We start from the raw sequence: 12,229 nt of genomic DNA on the forward strand, positions 1-12,229 counted from the left end.
TTGCTTCATTCTACTAATGGAAGAGGGAAAAGGAAGAAAAATGAACTGCAGTGTCTTAACATCAGAGTACAAAACACAGACAGATCTTGAAGTCCTAATATTTAGACAAAGCCGCAATCTCACTGGCACCACAAACATTTATGACAAGTCACAAGATTGGAATTTAAGAGGACAAATACAGAACTAAAAAGGGAGGAAATGTTAAATATTAAGAAAGATATGTTTGTTCTAAAAGCATAGTGATGAAGAGATTATACTTTTCTCTGGATTAATATAAAAAGGAAAAGAATAAAGACTTGTAATGATGGAAACTCTTAAACCATTGTACTACAGGTAGGAAATTAGATATTTTTGGCAACAGAAAAAGTAAGAGCTGGTGATAAAGGGAAACATTAATTATCCAATACCTGTTAGAAAGCAACACAGCCAGACACAACTTCTAACAGAAGTTAGAGAATGCACTGGGGAGAATGTCAAAAGGGAGTTAGTTTAGGAAACAGTCTCCTGTCTCAATTCCAATTGACAGGAGGTAGCTGAGGATTAGAAGGTGGAAGGTGCTGGGGATGGTCATAGGAGGATCAAGTTCACAATTCTAAAGAAAAAGAAAGGAAGAAAGAGGCTGAAATAATAATAAGAGCATTTTTTTTTTAAAAAAAGGACATTTTTTTCAAAATTTCCACTTACTGTGGGATCAGATGAGTGACATGGCAAGATCTGACTTTTCATGGCAAAAAAATACAGAATAATTCACAGTTAGTGAGAATAAATAGAGATTTCCAGAAGTAGAGGAACAGCAGAAAAACTATACTAAAAATACAATATAGCTAAACCATGATTTCTGTTAGACTTGGTGGAAAAAAAATAATAGTGAAGGATGTCATACAGAATGTGAAAGCAAAACTACAAAATTAAGCAAGACTCTGTGGAACCAGCACAATCATCTAGGGATAAAACGTGGAAGGTTAAGATACAAAACAGATGATAAACAGAAGAGACAAAGGTTCTATAAATACATTATAAGCTTGAAGACAAGAATGGAAAATGAAGATTTCTTATGAGAAAAAGATCATATAAGAAAAAAAATCAAGAAAGATATTTCATTGCTATAGTATCTTTCTCTTTGTGACCAGACAGCAAGTGTAGTTAATTCTAATACTAAAACTCAAAATTAACTGTTGTGGTAAAAAGTATTTAAATATATTTGATGTAATTAGATGGGCCAGGGTAGGGGTGGATGGAAGGAGCAAAACCTTGAGCACTTAATGACATAGACGACGTAGTATCAGAATCACAAGTCATTATATTTGAGATAGACGAGAGAAGTCTCAGGGGACTGAAGAAGGGCAAACTATGACATTACCCTAAGAAAAGGAAGACTTGAGAAATCACTGACTAGTCACAGTATTTTCAGTATTTGGGAGGATACTGGGAGAAGTTATTAAATAGCCAATTTATAAGCACTCTACAGGAAAATAAAAAGGTGATAAAAAACAGCCAACATGGCTTCTCAAGAGTAAATCATGTCAAAACAATCTAATTTTCTTCTTTGACATAGTAACTTTTAGTGTAATGGATAAGAAGGAAGTAGAAGATGAGATGAGATGGCTTCACTTTAATAAAGCTTTTTGCACAGTGCCACATGGGACCTCATAGGGAAGCCAGAAAAATACAGCCTTATAGGCCCAGTCTGAACACAAGATTTAAACAATATTGAGGATGTATAATACACGCCAACATAAAGGATGACATTAGTGCACAACATAGCATAAAAGCAAAAAGTAGGCCTAGGCCTTCCTAAGCTCAACCACTAAACCTTTTCCTGTTTGCATTCTCTGGTTTCAGTGGAGGGTTTTGTTTATTGCAGGTTTTGAACTTAGGCTGAACTGAAGATAAAGTGGTTTGAAAATGCATTTTATTTGTAACTGCAAGGAGGTTGAGAAGAAATGTTTATAAGTATCTGTGATGGTTTAGTCCCTGCCGGGGTCTGAGACCACGCGGCCGCTGCCCCTCCCCCACAAAGGGAGTGAAATACAAAGCCCCGAAACTGAGATAAGGAGATGTTTAATACAACAGTGCAACAGCAACACAACAAACAGCAACAATAACAGTGATAACAATGAACAGAGCAAAGTATATTTACCAATACGGGAGTGAGAGGAGCAGATGTATAAAACCATGCGCCCTGCGCTCCCGCGCCAGGATGTGACGCGTCAGGATGTGACATCCGCATGGTATCTGAATAACCCAGCTAGAGCTCCCCCCCACCGCTGGGGAAACTTAACCCTATCCTGGTTAAACCAGGACAGTATCTTAAGAAATAATACCTAAATTTTTGTATTAATTTTAAAGCAAGGTGGGTCTTGCATAACCTCAGCCAAGATGAGTAACAGAAACCAGCCAGAATGAGGTAAATCCAGTCTGAACTTGCTATGTCATTGATTGAATCATAAGAGTCACAATTTGAAGGGCAAAATTTGATGTGGTAACAATGAACTGTAATCAGCTGTGATCTGCGCAGTGGCCAATCATCTATGTAACTTCATAATGCTAATCCAGAAGGGAAGATTCCTCCATGGACACATGCAATGTGCAGATCCTTCAGGACATTGAAAAGCTCTAGAACACCATCTCACATCAGATTACCAAACTGGCTAATTTAGTGCCATAGGACTTCAGAGGTTTTATAAGTATGTTATGGTAAGTGAATAATTGATCTAACCGCAGGTATAAGCCATGGCCTGTGCCAAAAAAAACCAGGCCAACAAATGCACCTGATAAGTCAATAGTTTCCATACATGAAAAATTAGTTACTTAAGTGAAGCACAATCCATTTCACAAGAAGAAAGTAAAAACACTAGTGTTCTCCTGAGTAGGCTAATCACCAGAGTTTGGTGTCATGCATAGAAGATAAGGTCAACCAGGAGAAAGAGGGAGGAAACACAGAATCTATAAGATATGGTAGAATGTGAGTCTCTATCCTTATTAATGGAATACTGAAACCTGAAACTTCACACAGTAGGAGACTGGTTTTCCTGTTGTCTAATAAAACTGCAGTTCCGCTCAGTCCTCTGACCCTTTTTATTCCCTGATTTTTTACTTTGAAATAGAGGTGTGCTGTAAATAGAAAGCCTAAGTGTGCCAAAAGGAAATATCGTAGTTAAAAATTTGATTAGGAAAAGAGGACCCTTAACCATACAAACAGTATGTATCTGTATATGTATATGTACACATGTACATGTACATGTGTATGTGTATGTGTATATGTATACGTATGTGTATATATACATATACATATACATATATACATATACATATACATATACATATACATATACATATACATATACATATACATATACATATACATATACATATACATATACTAGTTATCATCCTCATGATACTTCATTAGTTTTAGGCTAACCTTAGTAACTTGGGTTACCAAGGAAAGGTCACCACTGGAATTGGGTCTTGAAGAAGCATAGAATCATAGAATCATTCAGGTTGGAAAAGACCCTTGGGATCATCGACTCCAACCATCAGCCCTACTCTACAAAGTTCTCCCCTACACCATATCCCCCAACATCTCATCTAAATGACCCTTAAACACATCCAGGGATGGTGACTCCACCACCACCCTGGGCAGCCTATTCCACTGTTAGACTACTCTTTCTGTGAAAATTGTTTTCCTAATGTCCAGTCTGAACCTCCCCTGTTGCAGTTTAAAGCCATTCCCTCTTGTTCTGTCACTAATCACCTGTGAGAAGAGACCAGCACCAGCCTCTCTACAATGTCCTTTCAGGTAGGGGTAGAGATTGATGAGGTCTCCGCTCAGCCTTCTCTTTCTCAAACTGAACAGTCCCAGCTCCTTCAATCTCCCCTCATAGGATTTGTTCTCCAGGCCCTTCACCAGCTTCGTTGCCCTCCTCTGCACTCGCTCCAGCACCTCGATATTTCTCTCGTATTGAGGTGCCCAAAACTGGACACAATACTCAAGGTGTGGTGTCACCAGTGCAGAGTACAGGGGGACTATCACCTCCCTACTCATGCTGGTCACACTATTTCTAATACAAGCCAGGATGCCGTTGGCTTTCTTGGCCACCTGGGCACACTGATGGCTCATGTTCAGCTGCTTGTTAATTAGAACCCCCAGATCTTTCTCTTCCAGACAGCTCTCCAGCCACACCTCCCCAAGCCTGTAGCGATGCATGGGGTTGTTGTGGCCCAAGTGCAGGACCTGGCACTTGGCCGTGTTGAAGCTCATCCCATTGATGTTGGCCCACCAATCCAACCTATCCAAGTCTCTCTGTAGTGGCTCCCTATCTTCATGCAGATCGACACTCCCGCTTAACTTGGTGTCATCTGCAAACTTACTGATGATACACTCTATGTCCTTATCAAGACCGAGCCCTGAGAAACACCACTTGTGACTGGCCGCCAGCTGGATTTAGCTCCATTGACCACCACTCTCTGGGACTGTCCATCCAGCCAGTGCTTGATCCAGCAGACCGTTCGCTCATCCAGGCCATGAGCAGCCAGTTTTTCTATGAGAATTCTGTGGGGAACTGTGTCGAATGCTTTTCAAAAATCCAGGTAGACAATATCCACAGCTTTTCCCTCATCCAATAGTCAGGTCATCTTGTCATAGAAGGAGATCAGGTTTGTCAGGCAGGACCTGCCTTTCATAAACCCATGCTGACTAGGCCTGATCCCCTGGTTGTCCATTATATGACTTTTAATGGCACTCGAGATGACCTGCTCCATGACCTTCCCTGGCACCGAGGTCAGACTGACAGGCCTATAGTTTCCTGGATCCTCCTTTCAGCCTCTCTTGTAGATGGGTGCCACATTTGCCACCTTCCAGTCCAATGGGACCTCCCCAGTTAGCCATGATTTCAGGTAAATCATGGAAAGCGGCTTGGCGAGCACATCTGCCAACTCCCTCAGCACCCTTGGGTGTAACCCATCCGGTCCCACAGACTTGTGTGCATCCAAGTGGTGTGGCAGGATTCTGACCGCTTCCTCTTCAACTGTGCTGACCTCAATCTGCTTCCCCTCCCCATCTCCCAGCTCATGAGGCTGGGTGTCCAGGGAACAGCCAGTTCCACTGCTAAAGACTGAGGCAAAGCAGGAGTTGAGCACCTCAGCCTTTTCCTCATCCTTTGTTACCATGTTTCCCTCTGCATCCAGTAAAGGAGGGAGATTTTCTGTAATCCTCCTTTTGCTGTTAATGAATTTATAGAAACATTTTTTTTTTATTATCCTTAACAGCTGTAGCCAAGTTGAGGTAAGGAAGGGAAATGACTGAGGGTCTCAGTGCATGCATATGGTAAACCAGTAAAAGATGAACAAATGATACAGGATAAAGGGTACATATTTTGTAGCACTGAAATCCAGCACAGAAAAAATAGATAGCTATCTTTGCAAAAAATAGTGTCCAGTCCCCTGAAGAAAGGATGGCCACTCAACATCTCTCTCTTCTCTAAAATCATGCTGCTCTCCAGTATTTTGCAGTAAAATCAAAGAAGTTCAACAGCCTAGATAAAAAACACTCTAGCAGGTTAAAAGTCACGTTCAGCTAATATGTATTTGAAATTCACTTAGGTTGCATGAACATATGAGTGAGATTCTTGTAAAGGCTTAGGATGGATCCAGTTCAAACTACTGTTTTCATGACTGATTCAGACAACAGAGTATGAAATGTTCTTTGACGTTTTGCAGATATCACCAACCAGGAAAAAAGTAAACAAAGACAGATCTGGATCAGCTTGTCAAAATCATTCTTGACTCCAATTTAATAAGATAATGTTAACAAAAGAGAAAAACAATATAAAGCAGAAGAAAAAAAATAGATATAAAAATAGAGAATAGCTGTTTCATAGTACTGTTTTAAAAAGAGATTTAGGAGCTTTAATGGACTGCAAATCAAGTCAATGATACAATATTGTAATAAAGGAAAGAAAAATAAAAAGGAAAATATAAAGCTCAGTTCTGGTATGTGCTTTACCTTATAAGCAATGAAATTATTCTCCTCTTGTCAGTTTTGCTAATATCACAGCTAGAATATTCTCTTCAGTATATAGCAGTACATTTTATGAAAAACGAATAATAGCTGAGGACACAAAGCATAGCAGAATGAGAAAATAGAAAATACTATGAGATACTGAAGATAAATTTTTCTGTTGTTTAAAAATAAAAAAAAAAATAAAAGAAGAGTAATGAAGGTATACATATCTTCCAAAATGCTCAGATGACTGTAGCAGAACTGCTCTGAGTCAGTTAGAGCTTTGAAGGAGAGCTGGCTAGAATTCTTAGTGGAATTTCTCAAAAGTGAGCCAACAGTGAACAAAACATGCCCCAGCGGCTATGAGAAACAAACAGCACTTACTGGTTCTCAGTGTCACACAAAGAAATAGAAAAGAATTTGCAGAAGCTGCAACAAGGAAGACAGGAGTAATAGGAAACTAATACTGGAAGAGGCAGGCACCAGAACAGACCTGGATTTTGAGAATTTAGACACTTGGAAGCAGAATACTGTTATAATCTTCTCCAATTCTACATGTCTATGATTCTAAGAGGCTAAAACTAAGGAGTGGACCTGCTTTTGTCACTATTTTATGATATTCAATACATGCAAAAGAATGTAACTGACAAATTTCTAACACATGAAATAATATTTTTTGAGCCAACAACTCTCTGGTTAAGATGACGTATGCTTAACTGTGTTCAAAAAACTTCCTAAGTAGAACGAACTTGTGTCAATAGATTTAAGTATATCTGACCATAATTCTGTTTATGCTTTCATTTTTGACACTTACACCTGTGCTTGTCTGAAAGACTGTACAGAGAGCAAACACCTTCCATAGAGATCTGTAAAACACTGGCATGAGGGAAGTATGAATGGGAATGCATGTCTCTTTAAGTACCAGAAAAAATAACAGACAAAATAGCATGTATTTAGAAAAAGGACATGACTGACAACAAAAAGGTGGTGATCACTGAAGCAGGTACATTTGCAGCAAGACTACAATACAGATGACTTTTCAGTAGAAGACCTGCAGTCTTTTAACAGATGGATTCCTTTTATTGTCATCTCAACAGGAAAACAGACTTTAGCCATAAGATATGGAAAATAAGCCAACAGGCAGCAACCTGACTTCAGATTTATAGGGAGGGAAGTGAGGGACAGAGTACCTCAGGGATGAAAGATCACACCATATCAAGCGTTGACTCATAAGAACTATAAAATATTTTAGCCTAAAATCAATTCATTGTCACCAGTCAAGATGAACCTAAGTGATGACTTGGTAGCTGGCAACTTTATCTCCCATGTCACCACAAGTAATGCTAGCCTAACTAATTGGATATACACCTCTTGGAGCTATGAATGAATGAATGAATGAATGAATGAATGAATAACTAAAATACATGAGGTAATGAGTGTGAATGACTAAAAACATTTTTGTTTAAAACAAAAAGTCTTTTCTGTAAGATCTTGCTTTGAGTTTTCTTGCATTTAATTCTTACTCAACTTCTGGAACTCTTATTCAAGATAAAGTCAGAATGAAGCACAAAACAATCATCAAACAACAGTGTTCTGCTTATAATTGAGTAAACAGTTTCATTCACAAAATAAAACATTTAATTTTTGGCTTGAATAAACTTCAATTTTTTGCTGGTTACAGAATTTATTTTTTCTTTAATTTCTGAGTGTATTCTAGAGGCCTTTATAGCTGTGAGGAAAAATTGTTAGAGAAACTTAGTTGCTAGGTAATAGTCCAGAGATAGCATAATAGTTTCATAAATAAAATTTGCTGCCACTTCACTTGGAAAACTTAATTCTTGAGAAATTATTATTTTTTTCCCCACATACATATTATTTGCTAAGTTTACATTATCCAACAGGTGAAATTAAATTATTTCACTAAAATGGACTTCAGACTATTATCTCATTCAGCAGCAGGATTTTAATTTTCTTTAAATGAATCAAAAACTTTAATTGATCCTTTTTTTGTTTCCACATAACTATTAAAATGTTTAACATACCAGAAGTGTTATGCCTAAATTCCATGTTAGAAATCATGTCCTCTCTCAGTCTCACAATTGCATGCAGAAAATATAAAAGCAAAACTTCTTGTTGCAAGGAATGCTTAGGCAATTTTATACCATGTGTAGCTGGCCCTTCATATTCAGTGAGTTCACTAACTTTCGCTAACCAATCAGTAAGTCTGCCTTGGCAAATATATTTTCCCTCTCAAAACTCTGACTTAGGGAAGCCAATAATAACTCTGCTTTGTGTGTAAAAACTCATTGAAAGATTAATTTGATGTGCTGAAGTTTTCTCTTGAATTTGGTCTTAGCATTCTGCATACTGTGATGAATATTGATCCGAAATTTAGAGCCTTGCCAGCAATCTTTTCCGTGTCTGATAATATTTCTCTAGGACAATGAGGTGAGATGATTAAAATGAATCCTAGTGGCTAAGAGGAGCATGAAATGCAAGGCTATAAAGTCAGTACTGCCAATTTGTTTGCAGGCCATGCCCCTAAGTCAATTGGAATATGTGTGAAATAAAGCCATTAAATGTAATTTATATTCAGCAGAGAAAAGCTGTGGAAATATAATGTGTGGCTTCAAGCTTTGCCTTTATCATCTCCTAAAATAGGCTAACTAACACTGAAAATTACTCTACTTTTTTTTTTGGTTCCAGTTTAAGTTGGATAAAAGCAACTCCTTTTTCACATTCCTTCTGACAGCATGCAATCTGCTGCCTGCCTGAAACTCTTATCTGCATTTACTCTTTATTTGCCTTTTGTTTCAAAAGCCTCATCACTTTGTTTTGGTCCTTCATGAGGACAATACCATGCATCTCTCTCCACAAGATTCTAACATGTAATAGTCTCCTAGTTATGAATCTAACTTTAACTTCAAGCTCTTAATTCCCTACTGGAGAAGATACATAATCTCTTTAAAACAGGGACAAAAGTGCTGTGAGATAGGGCTGCAGAGTTCTTCACAAGAGGTAGTAAAATTTTTTAGTAAATTTTTTCTTAGTAAAAACATTGATATTTTTAGTAAGTGGAAAGAGAAATTGCAAAGTATGAAAAAATTGGGTGGAGTTTTAAAATTCTGTAAAGCTAAAAGCAAATTTTAGTTAATTTGTAACTTTGCACAAATTCTTTAAGGAGAATAAAAAATCTTATTGCCACTTCTCTTCCTAAAATGCAAAGAATTTTATATGCATAAGAATGAAAAATCCTGGGCATTTTTAGAATTAATGTTAAGAAGATCTTTTTAAAGCTGTCACTTAACTAAGACAAATGTGGTTTTGTCTTTAATCTACCTGACTAATGCTATATCAAAGTCAGAATTCTTTAAATCTGACAGAAATGTCAAATTCTGTTAAAATATATTTTTGCTGTGGAGGCACTTATCCCATTTCCATATTTATGTTTTGTGAACTTAGATTAAGGAAGAGATCAGGCTTGTTTTGAGTGATGAACTATGAAAGTCTATGAAAGTATTTTTATTTGTGTCAGTATAGTTGTATGCTAGCTAAAATCAGAAAAGAGGGAGAGGACCAAAAGAACAACTCAGTTATCCAAGAAGGTGGTGAAGATGAGACCAGATACTCGAATCTGTCAATACACAAGTCAGTTTTCAGCAATTCAGTACATTTTCCATAAGCATGTTGATCTCTGCTGTTGGCGAACCACTGCTAAGTCCGTTTTTCCCTCTTGAGCCCATTATTCCTGTTGCATTATACTGAAGATCAAACTGTATCCCTTTGAATAGTTCAGGATACGTTCTAAATATGTGCTTGTCAACTTTATTAACAGTTGTGTAATCCACATGTAGTATGGACTGTGTTTGACAGATTGTGTCTCTGCCCTTTCCAGCTCACAAAATGCAAACCTACCTACTTGATAGATTTTAATAGCTACAGCAGATGGGAAAAATGCCAATATTTTTGGTTTTGAGATACTCATAAAGTTGTTTTTAAAAAGCATGTTGTTAAATACAGTGGCTTTTGAATAAAATTAGCTCATGCAGAGGGAATAATTCATTTTATTTGATTCATATTTCATCATTATCCCTGCTCTTTACATGTGTAGGAGAACAGAATTACACTGAAGTTCTACTCCTTATGCACACATACACAGAATTATTTATCTGTGCAATACAGCAATGACAGACCAGTCCCACAAAATACAAACTACTGCTAGCAGTTCACACTGTCTCTGTTTGCTGCCTTTTTTGCAAGGTCTGGAGATTTTTGCATTTCCAATGATTACGAGTCAAGAACATTTAGAATTTTAAAAAAAGTATTCATTAGGAAAGAAGTCTCAACTGTTAGTCTTAAACTCTCAGTACCATTAGAATATTGCAGTTTAACTGTTTGCAAACCATTATTTCCTTCGCCATAGACTAATACAAAAGTTAGGATTTCATTACACTGCTACACTTATTTCACGTTTTTTCTTTGTTATTATCATAGACTCCTTAATCACAGAATAATTTAGGTTAGAAGAAATCTCTGGAGGTCATCTTATCCAAACTCCTGCTCAAAAAAGAGCCAATTTACATCATTTAAATTAAGGCTTTATCCCGTTAAGTTTTGAATATTTTCACAGATGGACATTCTACAAGGTCTCTGGGCAGCCAATTTAACCAGCCTCATAATGAAAATAGATTTCCTTGTATCTATTTAGACTTTCCCATGTTGTAAACTGTGTCCATTGCCTCTCATCCTAGGAGAGCCTGGCTCTGTTTTCTCTATATGCTCCCACTAGCTTGTTAAAGGTATCTATGAGACCTCCCCCTTAGCCTCTCTTCCTAAAACCAAATTCATCTGTTAGTCTCTTCTCATGTGTCATGTGGTTCAGCTCTCTAATTACCTTGGTAGACCTTTGCTGGACCTACTCTGACATGTCAATATCTTTCTTGTGGTAAGGAGACCAAAACTGGGCACAGTACTCCAGATGTAGTAAAAAATAAATGCCAAAGAGAGGGGCAGAATCATTTCCCTGAATCTGCTTGCAACACTTCTCCTAATGGAGTTCGAGATGCTGTTGCCCTTCTTTGCTGCAAGGGCACACTGCTGGCTCATATTCAATCTGCTGCCCACCAAGACCCCCAGCTCCCTTTCTACTAAAATGGTTTCTGTCCAGATGATGTCCAGCCAGTACTGTTTTGTTGGGTTATTATATTCATGGTGCAGGACTCTGTTTACCTTTTTAAAACTGTATCAAGTTTCTGTCAGATCATTTCTTCTGCTTCAGTCCCTTTGCACAGCAGGACAGCCCCCTAGTCCCCTTTTTCCAATCTGGCATCATCCAAAAACCTGTAGAGAGAGTGTTCTACCCAGTCAACAAATATTTTTTTCCATTGCTACATGAGTTAAATGCATTCTTAAACTCATGACCATTTCTTTGGTCAAACTTCCATTGCACTATGTCTCCAATTCTGTCATGCAGCTTTCTTAAGACAGCTGTCAATCACTGTTATGGCAGCCATTACAGTCACAGGGAACACATTCAGCTGATTAGCCATCAGGAGCTCTACTCCATTTCCTCACATGGGCAGCTAGTGCTATGTCAGCCCTTCTAGTGTATGTTGTCTGCCTGCTCTCTATTGTTGCAGGAAGGTGTGAACCTCCTGTATCATCTGTATCACATGTATCCTCATGGAGATGTCTAAGATACCCTATGAAATCTCAGCAGATGGGTGTATTTAAAAAGCCAGACTGGTCACAGAATCTCAGCCACAGGATGAGTTTAGAGACCTTGTGTACACATGCACTCTAGCTTGTAGAAACTTAATGTTTTCTCTCTTAGCCTCAAACTGAATCACACCTAAGCTTCAGCATTATTTTTAGACCTATAATTGTGCTATAGCTTTTTAAACTTTTCTTTGAACTGCTTTGAATAAGGTTACGTTACAACAAAATGGCATTGAAACAACAATTAAATTAATACATTTAAGAATTTGCTTCCCATAAATAGAACCCATTTTACCACATGAAGAAATCGAGTAAAAAGAAAGATAATTTCTTGTCTTTCAGTAAATGCATTAACAAAGTTCAAGCTGGTTTTAAAGGCTGACATAAATATTCTAATTATTTATTATGTCATGTTCTGCTTGAATAGCAGAAAAGTCCTGTTCCTTTTGACTGAAGCTAGGCTAGCATTATTGCAATAGACAACTCCCTGTCCCAGGTAGATTGCTG

This window comes from Strix aluco, chromosome 1, assembly GCF_031877795.1.
Source record: "Strix aluco isolate bStrAlu1 chromosome 1, bStrAlu1.hap1, whole genome shotgun sequence".
In the NCBI taxonomy this organism is placed as follows: domain Eukaryota; kingdom Metazoa; phylum Chordata; class Aves; order Strigiformes; family Strigidae; genus Strix; species Strix aluco.